Below are 17,407 nucleotides of genomic sequence, written 5' to 3' on the forward strand. Positions count from 1 at the left end.
AATAAAATAGTTTAGGTAAAGCAATTATAACAGTGCCTGGTACATAGTAAATGCTCAGTAAGTATTATTACATTTACAGCCCTGTTTCTCTGTTTGCTGTCCTTTAAAATTCATTTTGAAATAATTTTCAAAGAGAATAAAGTTATAAGATTTATCCTTTTTATCATTCTGTCTCTCTATATTAACATTTTCATTTTTTCTGAACCAGTTTATAGTAAGTTGGTCTCTTTACCTCAGAATACTTCAATGTGTATTAGGATCCTAAGAAAAAGAAAGACTCTCATAATCATAACATAGTTACCCAAACCCACAAAATGTAATGGTGACACAATACTATTTTCCAATATATAGTTCACATTAAACTGTTGCCAGTTGCCTCGGTCATGTCTTTCATAGAAAATTGCTTGTATTTCTCAGCAAAGGCTCAGCAGAAATACTGCTTGCGAGGAGGCTGCGCTGGGACACCTGTCAGATACCTCCCACTCTTAATCTGTTCATCATCTCAAATGTTAAAGAAGGGGAATGCACACCAGGAGCTCACTGACCCTGGTTTTTTACCTGCTTCTGGTTCCCATGTGTTTCATCACCCCTTATTCAAAGATAAAGTATTAAAACACTGCTCCCTTTCTCTGATGACCAGTGGGGGAGGGGGTACAAAGAGTTTATCTGAAGGCCTGCAGCTTCAGGGGTGGGAAGTTAGGCAGAGAGCTGATGTTACTGAGTGCCAAGTGTTTACATGCATCATCTCATTTATCTCTCAAAACCATCCTAGAAAGTTTTCGTAGGAAATAGTGCTCAGAGAGGTTGGATAATTTATTCAGACTCACACAGCTAGAATATGCTGCAGCTAGGAATCTGTGGTTAGGCTGGGGTTTTGTTTTTGTTTCTGGTTTTTTTTTTTTTTTTCCATGATATTTTTTGAACAAGGTAAGGATTTACTCATCAGTTTTTAAAGATCTGTAGCATTTGGGGCTGGAGATCAAACAGACTATTATTATGCAGGCCCATAGAAGTGAGTGTTCCAAGGGTAATGATTTATATAACAATTTCTGATTGATATGTAGATGATAATCTTTGTTTCGTCCTGGATTTTCAAATAGATTACAAAAACTTAACCCAGTAGTCCTAGTGTGTGAGGGATCATTGGGTTTCCTCTACTAATTAATTAATTAAAACCTCCTTCAGTTCTGCCCAGGCTGTGTACTATTTACATGACTTGGGGGAAATCCGTTTCCCTCCCTGTTTGACTTTCCCCATCAGGACGCTAAGTGTGACGACAGCTGCCTTGTGAACATGACAGATTGTGAGGCTCAAGTTTGGTGGGACCCAGTGAGCAGAGCGACTCTTTCTGCCATTACTCTCCCCTTTTCACCCGCTGTGAGCCCCAAGAGCCCTCCTTGGCCAGATGTGGGCTTGTGGCCCTAGACCCCTAATTTCCCTCCAGATCTTGTGTGCACACCGCAGCCCCTTCAGACCCTTTCAGCTGTCCCAGTGGACGGAGGCCCATGCCAGTTTCCTGGGCCCTTAAGCAACTCAGCGGATTAGACTCCTGATACTGCTGACTGCAGGGAGGGAGGACCAAGGGTCTTCCAGTGTCTTGTGTTGTCCTAGAGCACGGTGGGGTCCGGGTGGCTTGTGCTCTGAAGGTTCCGCTTGCTGAATTCCGGTTTACTTTGATCAAGGCCAGTAGTAGAGGCCGCTTTCAGTGAATCAGGCTGTTCTACAGAGCAGTGTATATTTTTTGACAGGGCTCCCCACCCCTTTTTCAACTTAAAAAAAGAAAAAGAATCCATGACAAAACAATCATTGACTTGTATGAAAATGATCCAAGACGGTATTTAAAACAAGGTGAGGAGAAGGATAGGCATCTGTTCAGCTGAGCCGGACCAGGTTGCAGGTTATCACTGGCAACATTCCACCTGGATGTGTTCTGTGGGGGAGGCCAGAGGAGCACCAGCAGCGAGCTCACCCTCCTTCACTGCCTGGGGGGTGGGGGGGCTCTTCCCCCACCCTCCCCTTTGGTTTGCTGCCTTTGTTTCTCCAAGACAGTTTTCTGATCAATTAAAATCTTGTAGGGTCTTGAAAGGCAATTCTGCCTTTTCAGATAAACAAAGGCAGAGAACAAATGGGAGGGAAAGTTTCAATAAACCTGAGGCATCATTTCCTCCTGCTGTGACACTAAATTTACGTGGATAAAAACAACCTCTTAGATTTACATTTTGATTCTGTTACTGCTTTCATGTGTGCAGGGCTGTCCCACTTCAGATGAAATTTATCCACTTCTTTAAATATTTAGTAGTCTAGCGTGGATGTTAATGAAAGTCTGGCGGTGCTATTTTGAGAATTGCAACAATGATAGTAATTTTCAGTGTCAGATTCCTGCTTCGCAAAGGGAGAGAGGGATGGGAGGAGGAGGAGGGAAAAATGGTTTCAGTTCTAATAGAGTTTGCCATCCGCTGGGCCGTGCCAGACAGATGGGTCATGAATACTGTCTAGACGCTCTCTGCCTGAGCGAAGCCCTGGTCTCTAAGGACACGCAATGAGACGCCGGCTTAAGTAACCGGGGAAAGTCAGGGCAAGCTCTCCTGTAATCAGATAGAAATCAATGTGGATCCTGCTTCCTGGGGGAGGCCAAGGGGTGGGGTGGGGGGGCTAGATGCGGAGAGGGTGTTAAGAGAAACCGCCCTCTGTTACTGATCAATTTCAGTGCAAACTTGACTAATACTAGGCATTAGCGAGAGCGTGAAAGGAGAGTTGTAGTATGATAACACTATTGATTTAAACTGTACTCTGCCACAGAATGCAGAATGATTTAATTCAGACATGGTCCTTGGAAGGCCAGAGAGCAGAAAAGGAGGATGACTTCTTGTATCATTAAAACAAGAACACAGACCATTGGGTGACCTGCATTAATTGTGTGTATTGATGAGCAGGGTGCTGATCCAGTCAAGACTGTCCATTCTGACTGTTCATTTTCTAGGGGTTAGCCTCTTAATTAAGAAGGGTTTTAGAAACTCACGTGGCTTGCTTTCGTTTCTGATGACTCTCTGAGAACTTTCCAAAGCTAGACCTCATCACAAGCAGCTGTGCTAATGGGGCTGTAGGAAATGAGATAAAAATCTCACAAGTGCCTTGCTTGGTTGTGCTCTAGTACATGGCTACTTTCCGATGGTCATTTTATTCCACATTCCCTCAGTGCCAGGAATGGAGTTTACATGACATAAGTAGTGAGTTTCTGTTCACGAAAACTCACAATCTAAATGTTGTGTTGGTGGGGAAGGGGCTGTTGCTATCAGGATGAAATTATGGGGAAGGTAGAGGGGACCACCAATAAGAAGAGCATGACTCCACTCAGCTGGAAAGGGCTTCATTGTTGGACTTGATGTGAGTAGTCATGTTTGCCTTAGAAAACTTACCCAAAAGGGTCTGCAGTAAACCTTGGAAGGGGCCATCTTTGAGTAATTGCAAAAATACAGCTGAAATACAACCATCCTGTGACATGTCTTGGGCTGCAGAGATGGAGTTGACACCCCCCACCCCCTGAGGGTAAGGCCTCTGAATTAACCATCTGGGCTCATAGCTCTTTTAGCCATGTCTCAACCAAGACATGGGCATAGGCTTTTAATTTGGAAAAAAAAAAAACCCAACAACATAAATTTAACAATAATAATTTTTTTCGCTCCTTCATCCATTCTTGTTATGTTCTAAGAGCAGAGGGAACAGTAGACAGTTTTTGCTTCTTCCTTCCCAGAAAGAAAAGGAAAATCAAAGAAGAAAAATATTCTCAAAGTACACAATTGCTGGAGAGGAAAGCAAGAAATCCTGTGTTCCAGAGCTGTAGCCATAAGCAGTGAGCAAGTCTGTCCTTGTTCCAAAATGGCTCTTCTCGGAAATACTGCCGAGATTGCCCAGAAAGTATGGTGGTCTTTCAGAAAGGCATCTTCTTTCCCCAAAACTTTTGCCTGCTGTGACCATCAGACTCTCACACTTACGGCATGAATTTGCCCACCCTTTAGATAACCTATAAAGAGTGTCCCATTGATGGCAACAAGGCATAATGTTCCGAGAGTGATGTCAGCTCACACTGACAGCCTTGGGTGTCTGGAAGGTGAACCACAACACTTGGCAGAACCCCAACACCTCTTGGTTCCGTTCACTTACAGTCAGAGAAACAAAACATGCATCTGCCTGTTTTAAAGACTCCAGAGATTTTGTGGGGTGACTTGTGGGCTCATGTATGTGCCTTGGCTAAGAGAATGTGGTATTGTTCCCCCTCTTTGAGAAAAGGCACCTGCCCTCACGTTGGCACACACCTATTATGGAAGGGTGCCTAGGCGTGTTGCCTCCACTTCTGTGTCTTTTTAGCGGGCGCTCTGGGCTTCTGTTATTTGATTTGATTCTAAAAAAGGGAAGAACAAAGAACTTGAGCTAAACCTCTGACCCTTTTCTCCTTAGATTATGGTGGGGGAAGACCAGGTATTGTTCCTATAAGGTGCAGCAGTGGGGTTTGCTCACACTTGCAAGCCTCTCTAACCAGTCTGGGTTTGAAGCAAGCTGCAGGTTGAAGGCTGGTGACAGCTCTCTGTGTCATGGGGGTGGGAGTGGCTGAGCCAGGCAAGGACAATTATTTACCTCTGTGACGTGATTTAAGTCTGTGTCTATGACTTGACATGGTTTTCCACAGAAGGGCAACCAAGGAAAATATACTCCTCAGAGATACACTCTTCTTTCTGTTAGGTATGCTTAGAAGATAGAAACGTTGAGTGTTGTCGGTCCCATGGGAAGAGAGCTTGGCATGACACTTAGTTTTTAAATAATAACCTGACCTTAGGAGACAGAGGATCTTCACTTCCTTAGACCTGTCAGTGCATCCTGTTAACCCTCACAAGGCCATCAGGAGCCAGTGGCCGGAAGCCAGGGACTCCCTCCTCATGTTCTTGTAGTTCCATGTTTGTTCTCATGTTGAGACATTTTAACCTGGAAATGATAGGAACTGATGGCTAGTGTAGTTAGCTTCTCCCAAAAAACAAGATACCAGGACCAATTAATTTTTAGAAGTTGAAAGAGAATTCGTCATTGAAAGATGATGTCTAGACAGGAGGCTGGAGAGTGTTCTAGATACATTTAGTGTAGTTGCTTGCAGAAAATGATATGCTAAATAGAAGCAACGTGTCCTTTTTTGGAGGCATATTTCGTGGAGAGTGTTTTTATGAGTGTTGAATATATAAGAGGCACAGGGCGGGTGTAGGGTTTACAGAATATGGTCCCTGTTTTCCAGCTGTTTCCATCTAGTGCTAGTGGGTGGCACAGCAGGGAAAATCTCTTTGAGCTTGGGTGCTCAGGGTAGACCTCCTCATGGGGGTTTCTAGAGAACTCTCATTTCCCTGAGAGGCAGGAGGGGCTGGACCACAGGTGGGGGGAATGGGTGTGCAGGGATGTATCATGTAGGAATTGTCATGAGCCAGCTTGCGTGGAGGTAAGGGCTGATTTTGAGGAGCATTTACTAGAAAAGGCAGGTTGGGGCCAGATTCTAGAAAGCCAGGGATATTAGGCCAAATAGTTTTTTTCTCTATCCTGAAGGAAGTCATTGGAGGTTTTTGAGTAAGAGAGTGAGGCTATGCTGCAAAGCAATTATGTACAGGAAGGTCCTAAGAGATCACCTAGCTCAGTGCTCCTCTTTATAGCCCTGGGAGCTTTAAACCCAGGGACAAGTCTTTGAGGGAGTCGGGATCCAGCATAGAGAAGGGGAGAAACCTCCTCCTGGGAGACTTGGTGCTGAAGCAGAGCAGCACCCTGAGAGGAATAGGAGGAAGAAAGATTACCGCATAGCGCAGGTCTTCACAGTAAGGGGGCCTGGGCCCTCCTGTCAGTCAGCTTGGGCCTGAGGAGTCATAACGGGCAACATCTTGGTTGTACTTTGCAACTTTCTTTAAAAATTTTTTTTAAATTTCAGCTTTATTGAGGTATAACTCACAAATAAAATTATAAAGTATTTAAAGTGTACATCATGGTGATAGGATCTATGTAAACTCTGTGAAAAGACCCCCCCCACACACACACTAGTTAACTCTGGATCTATCACCTCACATTTATCTTTGTTTGGTGTGGACATTTAAGTTCTCTCTCCACAATTTTTTTTTTATACAGTACAGTATTTTTAACTATAGTCACTTTGTTTTACATTACATTCTCAGATCTTATCTTATAGCTGTAAGTTTGTTCCCCTTTACCAGCTTCTCACTATTTTCCCTACCTTCTGGGATGCATGTGAATGAGATGTGTGTCATGTATTTCATTGTTTGCAAATACAACATTTGGTTTTTTTTTTTTGATTAACCAATTTTATTTTTTTTTATTATGTTATGTTAATCACCATACATTACATCATTAGTTTTTGATGTAGTGTTCCATTATTTGACAGAGAGAGAGACAGCAAGAGAGGGAACACAAGCAGGGGGAGTGGGAGAGGGAGAAGCAGGCTTCCCACCGAGCAGGGAGCCCGATGCGGGGCTCGATCCCAGGACTCTGGGATCATGACCTGAGCCAAAGGCGGATGCTGAACGACTGAGCCACCCAGGTGCCCCCAAATACAACATTTGAATAAGAGCAAGAATTGTATTTGTTTTTTTTAAAGATTTTATTTATTTGAGAGAGAGAGAGAGGGAGAGAACATGAGTGGGAAGAGGGGCAGAGGGAGAAGGACAAGCCTACTCCCTGCTGAGCAGGGAGCCAGATGTGGGGCTTCATTCCAGGACGCTGAGATCATGACCTGAGCCGAAGTCAGATGCCTAACCAAGTGAGTCACTCAGGTGCACCAAGAATTATGTTTGAAGAAAGATACAGGATCCAGCTCTTTTTCCCTTTGAAAACAATTGATGATGGACTGTGTTTTGCTTTACTGCTGATGTGTTTGGTGTATTTTCATGTGCATGCATTGTGGAAATCAGGAATCTGTGAATTGTGCTAGTGCTACATAGAAACTTGGGGTGTAACGTTTTCGGAGGGGACAGGACCCTTAATGATATTTTTCTTGCAGGACCAGTACTGACACTTGTTTTTATCGTGGATGACAGTGGATTTGTGCTTACTTGTGTCACAGGAATGAGTTAGAATAGAGAAGCAGCAGCTCTGCTACTCTCTGTAGTGACCTTAGATCAGCATCTTGGGCCTGGGGTTTCTTGGTCTTCTGGCAAGTAACATGGTTTTTGATCCTAGAGTCCCTTGTGGCTCAAAACAGCACTTGAATTGGTGACTTTACTTCTGTTATTAACTTGAATGAGGGAGTATCAGACACAACATTTATTCAGGAGAGGCGTTTCTTTGTAAATAATGCAATTATTTTCACGTTTTTGAGAGAGGTGCTCATCAGGGTAAAATATGTCTACCAGTGCCCGCTCAAATTAGAACCTTCCTCTGTGTGATCAGCCCATTCATTCATTACAAAGTGCCAGGTGCTCTGTCTGCTTTTCCCACTGTTACCCCTTCTCATTACATTTCAGCCTCCATCCCCAATATTGCTGTGTAATCTGTTCACTGGGGACAATAATGATGCAATGTGTGAATCCAGAGTCTGGCACCTAGTAGCACCTTGACAGAAATAGAAAGCTGTGATCTCAGCATTAAAATATGCTAACAAGCTGTAGGAGCTAATGGGTGCCACTCTTACACTGCAGATGTTCATTCCGGTGCCGCTGCTGAGTGCGGGGACAGAACAGGAGGGTGTGCTGCTCATATCCCAGTGTTTGGTGGTGGCTTTTGTTTATTGCAGTGTTATTCTCCAAAAGGGACCTCCTGTCTCCTTTGTAAAGTATGCTGCCTTTCTGGGGCTAGAAATGATAGAAGGACCCCCTTTAGTAGGGCTGTTAGAACAAGAGAGCAGAGCCCATGTGGAGGAGAAATGTTAATGATAATGATAGGATGTAGTTGTTTGATTAAAAATAAATTAGATTTTGTGCTGTTTGTGGTTGATGTTTATCTAGACAGAGTTTCTGAGCTCTAGAAAGGGGTTCTAAATGTGTTATATAAATGCATAAAGAATTCTGGTATACCGAATTTAAAGGGATGATTTAAGCACATTACATTAAAATTTAAATATATAGAATTTTGAATTCCTGTCTTACAGTTCTGTTCTGTATTTGCTTCCTGGCTCATATTAACAAATGACTCCATTCTTTTCATAACCCTTGCTCTTATTAATGCCAAGACACACCCTCAGGTCCCCCCACCCTTTATTTGTTTGCTCTCACTTTGCAGAAGCCAACTGGGTGAAAAACGTAGTCAGACTGAGTGGACAAGACAGCCAGATGCTATCTGCTCTACAGGGCTGGTAGTATTTGTCCAAATAGAAGGATACTCTCTCTGCAGGGAGGGTGGCAGGAGGACAGGCCTGGCCCACCTTGGGAGTCTACCTAAGCTGCAGGTCCAGGCAACTGGCAGAGATGAGGTGGACAGGGTGCTGAGTGCCAGGGTACCCAGGTCTGGGACATACACACAGCAGGCCTCGTCCAGAAGACTCTGGGGACCAGGGGAGCACTGCATTTCTATGACAGATACTGCTATATTGGATGTCTCCTGTTGCCTTGGATCATACAACTCTGAGTCCAGAGATAAAGGTCATGATCATTTATCTATTCATCCATTCATCAAATGTCCCACTCAAATGTACACTTAGCTGTGCATCCTTCAAAGCAGGAACAAGGCATAGTACCTAGAAGATATTCAATCAGTACTTATTGAGTGGATTCATACACACCAGCCACTGTACTGGGTAATCCAAATCATGTAAGACTTGGCGGTCCTCACCTACAAAGGGCACAAAGGACATAAAGTAGACTGATGCTGGGATACCTGTAAATACATATGAGCCAGGGACTAAAGAGTCGGCGCTGCCGAGGAAGGGCCAGGAGAGGCTCAGAAGAGGACCAAGCATGCTGAAGCGCATCCTGGCACCAGAACTGGGGTTTCCCCAGGTACAGCAGGCAAGTCAATCTACCCAGTGGGCACGTAGGCAGGGAGCCCAGCGTCTCTAAGCTTTTTGAGGACCTACACAAGTAATGGAAACCTGAATAAAATCATACTGCCTCTGAGATAGGAAAAGAAGACTGGAAAATTGAAATGAACACATGTAATTAAATGTCAACATAATGTTATCGTACATCAACTAGTTGATTGTGGTTTATTATCTCATGTGGGATGTGGGTGCCCTTCAGTGGTTTGGGGTGCATATGTGAGCCCCTGGCAGATGCTGACATGACCCTGGGCAGCCTGTGGCGAGCAGAGTCTGGAGCCTGCAGTGATTCCTATTCCTGATTGAGAAGGTACAGAAATACCAGGAGCTTCTCAGTATTATTCCATAGCCCAGACATCCCACTGAGGGCGTGTCCTCCTCACCATCCCATGTGTCCCCACTCTTCATGGAGGAGTTGGGCTTGGTCACTTTGTGCATGTGCTTAAGGCAGGAGCAAAAGGGCAGGTTCAAAGATGTAACCCCCGTGCAACTGGGCAGAGTGTGTGTTTGCTCCTTTCTCCCTTCCACACAGCTCCCAGTAAGCTGCCCAGGAGCTTGCCTGCTCACGTCCCCTTCGCCTGTGTTCAGCTCCACAGCAGTCAAGGAGGCGTGTTGGCACAGGGCACCCCTGAAAATGTGAATTGAACAGTAAAAATTTATCAAGAGGGGAGCCTGCTATGGGATAGTGACATGAATAAAACCAGAGTCCCTGCTCTTTTGGAATTTATGGTTGGGCTTAGGTGGTAAGATACATCTTACTGTTAAAGGGCAATAGCAAAGGGAGGGCATGGTAAATGCCCATATCCTTACACACTGTCTCAGCCCCTTATTTGGCCGGTCCCGTGCCTCCCCTCAGTTCCATCTGCAAAGGAATGTTTGCCCTCGTATAAGAATCTAGTCTGCCAGCCTAGCCAAACACATGCCAAGATTATCCTCATGATAATCAGAGAGGGGAGAGGGCATCCCTTCACCTGAAGAACAGAACGGTAGGGGAATTGCCAAAGGGGACTTTGAGAGAGAAATGGCTCCCAATAGTCTGGTGGATGGCACTCTGTCAGCCTATATATACATACCAGGAGCAGAGCCTTCTGCACTGTCTCTCTCTACAGTACAATTCAGAGCTAATATGTCTCACCTGCAGTCAAGGTCACTAACATACAGTTGAGGAGACTATATCAAGTGGTTGGCTGTGTAGTAGGAAACTCGTCATAGATTCTAATTAAAACCACAGTCACCCCTTCTTCAGGTTTTTCTTAACACATTATTATAATAATATTATAATAATTTTAGAAGGATATTTTGTTAACAGTTTTTTTTTTCTGCTTCTCACATAGGAGCTAAACTTTGAAACACACATACTCTCATCCTTTTCCCCCTCATCTCTTTTCCCTTCCCCTCCCTGCACCCTCACCATCTGATTCCCTCCTTCACTTCTCTTACTTTCTTCTTTTCTCTCTTTTTTTCTTAAACTGGATAATGATATCTGCTGTCTGTACTTAGGGCTGTTTCAAATGAAATGGGAAGTGAAGGTTTCAGCAGAGATGTTATGGCACAGGGAGTGAGAGTGAATTTCAGGGGGAGACAGAGCTTCCCAGAGGATACACAGCCCTATAACGGTGGCTCCTTCACACACTAGAAGAAGAGCTACACTGGTAGTCTGCTTCCTGCAGATGTGGCCTCTCTCTTTTGGGGATCTTTTCAGACACTGTAGGCACCTGCCACACAAGCTGATAAAGACTTTGAGGTGTGCTCTGAAATAAACATGAGCACAAAGTGCAGAATGACAAAAGGGTCTGTGTGATGTGTGTTGGCAGGGAGGCGGTACATGTCTGTAGTTTACATTTTTGTTTATTTAAAAATGCTCTTCTGACCTTCTAAATTGCATAATTGAAAGATCTCTTAGAATCCTGAAGTGGCTTTTTCAGGAACCAAGCCTCACTCCAGCAACCACCTCTTGTTTCTGGATGCAGCTGTCCATCATTTTATTTTATTTTATTTTTTATTTTATAAGATTTTATAAGATTTTATTTTATTTTATAAGATTTTATTTTATTTTATTTTTTTAAATATTTTATTTATTTATTCATGAGAGACAGAGAGAGAGAGAGAGAGAGGCAGAGGGAGAAGCAGGCTCCCAAGGAGCAGGGAGCCCGATGCGGGACGCGATCCCAGGACTCTGAGATCATGACCTGAGCCGAAGGCAGACGCTTAACCATCTGAGCCACCCAGGCGCCCCAGATTTTATTTAATTATCTGAGAGAGAGAGAGAGAGAGCACAAGAAGTGGAGCGGGGGTGGGGGGAGGGAGAAGCAGACTCCTCGCTAAGGAGGGAACTGGACTCAGGGCCCGATCCCAGGACCCTGAGATCATGACCTGAGCCGAAGGCAGATGCTTAACGGATTAAGCCACCCAGGCACTCCGCATCTCTCCATCATTTTGAACAGAAGTCCCACTTTGAGTAATTCTTCTTGGATACCACAATGACAGGGGACCAATATGGTTTTTCCCTCCTTTCTTAAAGACTCAACTCTAGTAACCTTATATAAAATACCCAATCATTATCCTTGCACTCAGTAAGAACAGAATGAAATTGTCCTCTTTCCTACAATGGGAAATACCACCTATTAGAGGAGATGCATCTTGGACTCATTCCCACAGAATGTTACAGGTGCAAGAAAGAGATCAAAGGAATGAATCATGAGAATTTCATCTCAGCCTCTGTCCATTTTTTTGTTTTGTTTTTTCCTTTCTCCAGTCCTTTGCCTCCTCTGTGGTGTAAATTTTCTGCTTGGCAATTCTGTCTTAACAAAATCTTTGGAGCTAATTCTTGCATATTAATATACTTGATGTAGGTTTTCTATCTGCTATAAGAAATGGCTATGTAAGGTCAGATTAGTGTGGCCACAGGAGGAGAAGAGAACAAGGCTTGGAAGGAAGTTTATTACATCACTGGTCCCAGAGAGGGAATCAGTGCATGCCATTAAGGGCCACAGGGTGGAGGCAGAAGATGGAAATAAGGGGAGAGCTTGGGCCACAGTCTTTACTGGGTTTCCTGTGGGAAAGACAAGGTAGGGCAGGGTAAATGGTTTGATTAGCTAGTTCAAATAATTTTGGCAGGCTTTGGACTATAGGGGTGGTCTCTGGTTTACCTGGTACCTGGCCCTGGGATTGATTAGGGCACTGGAATATTGCTTCCTGTGGCGTGTGGGCCATAGAGGTCTGACTCTGGATCTGTTAGTTTGCATATCAAAGGCATGCTCCTGGCTGAGCCCTTTGCTAGTTCCAAGAATTGGCTAGTCCTGGGAGGGGCAGTCTCTTCCCAGCTAAAAAGTTTTTTTTAGGATGTCAAAACATCATAATATACAAAATAAATACACAGTGACAATACACTGTCACTGTATGGAGAAAAACACAAGTACTGCAGCAAACAAGTCACAGCTTGTAAAGTATTATTTTAGAGTGTATAAATTTGGGGTAAAATAAGTATATTTGTTAACACAAAGGGATTAATTTATCAGCATTTAATAAAATGCTTTTATTGCATTGATAGCAGACATTTACTAATGAAGGACTAGAAAAACCAAAATTTTAATACATACAGGATGTTTTTTGAAAAGTTATTATATCTATATAGTAAAAATCATTCTCAATTTCTCAAAATGCAATCACTGGTTCCCTTGTGAAAACTGCAATGCGTTGAGGTCATTTTTGGTGGTTTAACATACAATTGAACAAATATTGGTGGTGCTAAGATGAATGGATGATACATTATAATTATATATATTTTAAGATTATGATGAAAGCAGAAACATTTGTGCAATAAGCCTGTTTGCTAGTCTACCTTTTGTTTTGAGCCCCAGCAGGTGACTGTCCCAGTATATGCTGCTTGTGATTCCCATGTGTATGTCTAACGGGTCTCCTTAGAGGAGGACCAGTCGTCTCACAAGTGCTTGCCATTGTTAGGAGAAGCATGTTCTTGTTTGGCTCCCAGCATATGGGGCAAGAATCACATATTTCACTGATGTGGTAAGAAAGCATCTTCCGAGAACGAAGGGGCATCTTCTTACAGACTCCTACGCCAGAGATGGAGCAAAAGTCCGGTGTACCGGTGGTCTGGTTTGGGGTATGAATCAATAATTACCAAAATGACCAACTGTGGTGGGGGAGTGAGGGGCTGACATGAGTTCTGCCTGAGAAGGGGAGACTAGATTTCAAAGGTGGTAAAAACTTTTATTTCTTCCTGCCTTTCTCTGAGCATGCCTTGCCTGTGACAGAGTATGGCTTCCCCAGCCAGGGCGCACTGCTGGCTTCTTCCACCACTTCCTGCACACCTTGGCTGCTCTCCTGGGAAAGGTGTTCCAGCTATCACGGTATCTGAGCCACTTTAAGTTCTCAGTGAGTTGATTTCCCATTTCTCTTTTCATGGTGCTCTTTTATTACTGTGGATCCCCGTAACCCATATCATGTTGGATTTTAATGATTTATTTAATTATCCCTCTCTGCTGGATTATGAGTAATCCCTCCAGGGTATGGTCTATATTCTATGCAATTTTAGACCCTTAGTGTCCAGCACAAAGCCTACCACATAGCAGACCCTCAGTGGATGTTGATTTTGACATAACATTCATTTATCTATACACATACAGATGCATGCAAATAATTATATATACATATATTTATTATAATTTTATTTTTGTAAACTATTCATGTAAATAGAAACACAAAAACAATCTTATATTTGCAGACATAAACCAATTTATACTATTAATGTGGGTTTGGACCCTAGTCTCAGGCTAAAGAATCTTAATAAATTATAGTTCTTCAGGACTGTGCTTTTCCTTAAACATACATGGTTTATTCTAAATTTTGTGGTTTACAGTGTTATCTAAGATTACTTCTGTCACTTCTTTGCCTTTCCTCTCATCTCTAAAAATTCACATCTTCCCCTCCTTCATGGTCCTGCTCTAATGCCTTACCCCACAAAGCTGCCCTGGTGCTCTCTGCTGTGAGGGATTGCTCTCTCAGCTCCATTCTATTAGCACGTGAGGCCCTGACTTCTCCTTTGCAGTTTACTTACTTCAGTGCTTATCCTACTGGCCTTCCTGGTTATAAGCTCCCTAAAGACAGTACTTAATAAATGTTAAGTGAACAAAGCCATGAATATTTGTAGAAAACAGCATATTCCAGCACCATAATGTTGGTCTTTAGTACATGTTCTGATGATTTCTTTGTCTTTTACTAATGGTGAGAGTTGTAAATTCATTCATTTCTTGTTGAAGAGTATAGTTATAGTAAGTCTCCCAAATGGATCAGGAACACAGCGTAAATAACAGGAAGGTCCTGGGTGGAGGGAGTGTAAGGGAAGAGCTTGGTGGCTAATTCTAAGGCAGGAGCAGTGGTACAAATCTACATAGTTGTATCAACTCCACATGACAAGGGATTCAAAATGCCATTCAGGAAAAAAAAAATTAGCAACTAAGAAGGAAAGCTGCACATTACTTTAAAAGTGCTATTTGTTAGCATGTGAAATTGAAGACTTAGCTCTTCTTCTTTGGCTGGGGAAGGAGAATGAATCCTATGCATGTATTATCCTTCATGGACATATCATTTATACAAGTCTCATCCTGAGCATCCTACATGAGCAGACTTGTGGCCATGTTGGAGTGTGCGTGTCAGGTGAAAATTAACCTGTATCCATGAGAACAGTTTTGAAATACGCTGAAACATTCACTGCATTGTTTTGTTTCTCTGCTTACATAGGTGTGGTAGGCAGAATATTGTCCCCCCAAAGTTGTCCACGTGTTAATCCCCAGAACCTGTGAATATATTACCTTTAGTGGGAAAAGAGACTTTACACGTAGGGTTATGCTAAGGACCTTGAGTTGCAGGAATGATCATGGACTGTCCAGATAGCCCCAAATACACAGGCCTGAAAAAGTGGAGAGCTTTTCTTAGCCGTGGTCAGAGGGAGATGTGATGATGGAAGAAGGGTCAGAGAGATGTGATTTGAAAAGGACATGGCCTGCCATTGCTGGCTTTGAAGATGGAGAAAAGGGGCTTTGAACCGGGGGGGTGGGGAGGGTGGGGTGGCAAATTCTAGAAGATGGAAAAGGCAAAGAAACATCCTCTCCTAGAGCTTCTGGGAAAGAATGCAGCCCTATTGACACTGTGATTTTAGCTCAGTGAGATTCATTTCAAACTTTTGACCTTCAGAACTGCAGGATAGTAAATTTGTGTTTTAAATTACCAAGTTTGTGGTAATTTGTTATGGCAGCAGTAGGGAACCTAATAGACATGGTCTTATGTATATAAAGATATTAAGTAAAAAAAAAAAATTTCTACTTCTACATTTTCTCAGTGTTTATACTCTGTGAGAAATATGGACATTTACATTCACTTCAGGTCTACAAATTTTAGCCCAGCCACTTCATTTTAGTAAGCATTTCCTAAGTTCCTGCCTTAGGTCATGTACACTAACAGTGACACTAACTTTACTGAAGGATAGTGGAAGGTTCTAATAGGTTCTTGTAGGAAAGGAAATTATGCTGAAGAAAGAGTTTGGGGTCAATTGTTCATTTAGTTAATGTGGTTGAGATTCATTCTACAGAAACTACAGAAAATTTTTGAGCAGTGTGCTGACATCATATATACCATGACATCAACAACAGCTACAGCAGAAGAACACAGCTAATGCTTATGGAGTCCTTCGCCATCCCCAAAGTAGACAGATTGTGTGGACCGATGGGAAATAAAGCATGCCAGGTGTGAGATAGGTCTGAATAGGACAGTAACAATAAGGCCAGGGAGCAATCAGTCAATGTGAACACTCTTAAAACTTAAGTGAAGAAGGGTAACCAAAGGACTGTGGAGCTGGTGGGAGAGAAGCCCAGGGGAAGCTTTCAGGCGTCAAGTGAATGAAGGTGTGATTCATCAAACCATACAGTCAAGGAGGAGGGTGCTTTTCAGGAAAAGATGCCAAGTTTGGTGTAAGATAAGCTGAATTTTAGATAGGACTGTGAGACATTCAGTGTCCTATAAGTAGTTAGATCTTGGAACTGATTTGAATGATTATAAAAAAGAAATCTGGGAGGTACGCAATTGGGATTTGTCTTCTTAATTAATGCAGAAGTCTTCTATGCCCAAGCCTTGAAAAGCTCTCCAAGAAAGGAATGTGTCAATGCAGCAGGGAGATGGTCCAGAAAAACAGGGCAGGCTCAGTTGTGGTGGCTATAAGGGTTAGAGCATGGACAGTAAGGACATTGCCCAGAAATGCAAAGACCCCAGGCAAAGCCCCATCCAGGAACTTTTCTATAATGAAGGAACCAGATGGATCCAATCTTTTGGTGAACAACTTGCTGCTCAGACTCAGAAGGAGCATGATAATTCTTGTGAAGAGGTGTTCATGGGGAGATCTGGACACTTTGGGTGGGGTTGCCATGGAGACTTCCCTGGGCTCTTAAGGGACAGCTGACAGACATGTCCAGCCCTTCAGCTGCACTAAGGATGGCTTTAAGGGGAGTGGTGTGTTTTCTGACTTGCTCTTCTTAGGGACCGATGGCTGTAGAATCTTTGTGAAGCAATTGGTGATTCCCACACAGAATTTCTAGATTCAGGCATGATGTGTGTGTGTGTACTTAGGGAAGGGCTGCCATGTGAATGCTGACTTCTTCCCGAGTGTGGCCACATCACTGGACTTTGACAGGTGAGGACAGACTCTCATGCTCTCTCCTTTTTCCCAACCCTCTTTGTATCTGAAGAGAACTCCTTTCTCCTCCATTGTCTTTGACAGGGATCCTTTCTCCTCCTTTGAAAGGGCACACTGCTTGTCAGGCTCCACTGGTCAGTTCTCTGCACCCTCCGCATGCCGCCCTGGGGTTGGGAAGAGCATGGCCAGTGAGTGGCCCGTGGACACATGACTGATGAAGGACAGGACACACTGCCTTTGTTGTCTTGTAGTGTTGTAGCTCCATTCTGTTATTTGACTATTTAAACAGACTTAAAAACATCTCTCAAATTGTCATTTTTTTGAGATAGTGACTTGACCAATGTACATTGTGCCTTCCAGAGGCTCTAATTTGCATCACGTAGTGTACATGCCACCCACACAATTCTGATATTTTTTCCTAATTCGGAGAAATGAACTTCAGGTCACATTTAAGTCATCCCAAAATACTCTCCTGGGCACTCTTGTGCGTAGGAAGGATGGCCCTGGCATGAAGACCTGTTGCAGAATGCTGCCTTTTCAGACCATCTTGACAACTACCCTTCTTCCATCTTTGTAGGAAATGTAGCAGCTAAGAAATATGTGCTGCAGAATAAGAGAAGAGGGCCCAAGATTCTTTTTAAAAATGTGTTTCTTGTTTTTTGGCATAATTTTTACATTTATGGATAGTACTTCTC

General features: G+C 43.2%; 1 protein-coding gene and 1 long non-coding RNA gene across 18 annotated transcripts in view; one reads left to right on the forward strand and one right to left on the reverse strand.

The window, feature by feature from the left end:
- Window positions 1–17,407, forward strand: part of LDLRAD4 (low density lipoprotein receptor class A domain containing 4) — a 431,752-nt gene that overhangs the window by 235,163 nt on the left and 179,182 nt on the right. The gene's annotated exons all lie outside the window — the stretch shown is intronic.
- Window positions 1–17,407, reverse strand: part of LOC144379900 (uncharacterized) — a 164,395-nt gene that overhangs the window by 87,449 nt on the left and 59,539 nt on the right. The gene's annotated exons all lie outside the window — the stretch shown is intronic.

Source organism: Halichoerus grypus, chromosome 13 (assembly GCF_964656455.1).
Source record: "Halichoerus grypus chromosome 13, mHalGry1.hap1.1, whole genome shotgun sequence".
NCBI classification, from domain to species: Eukaryota; Metazoa; Chordata; class Mammalia; order Carnivora; family Phocidae; genus Halichoerus; species Halichoerus grypus.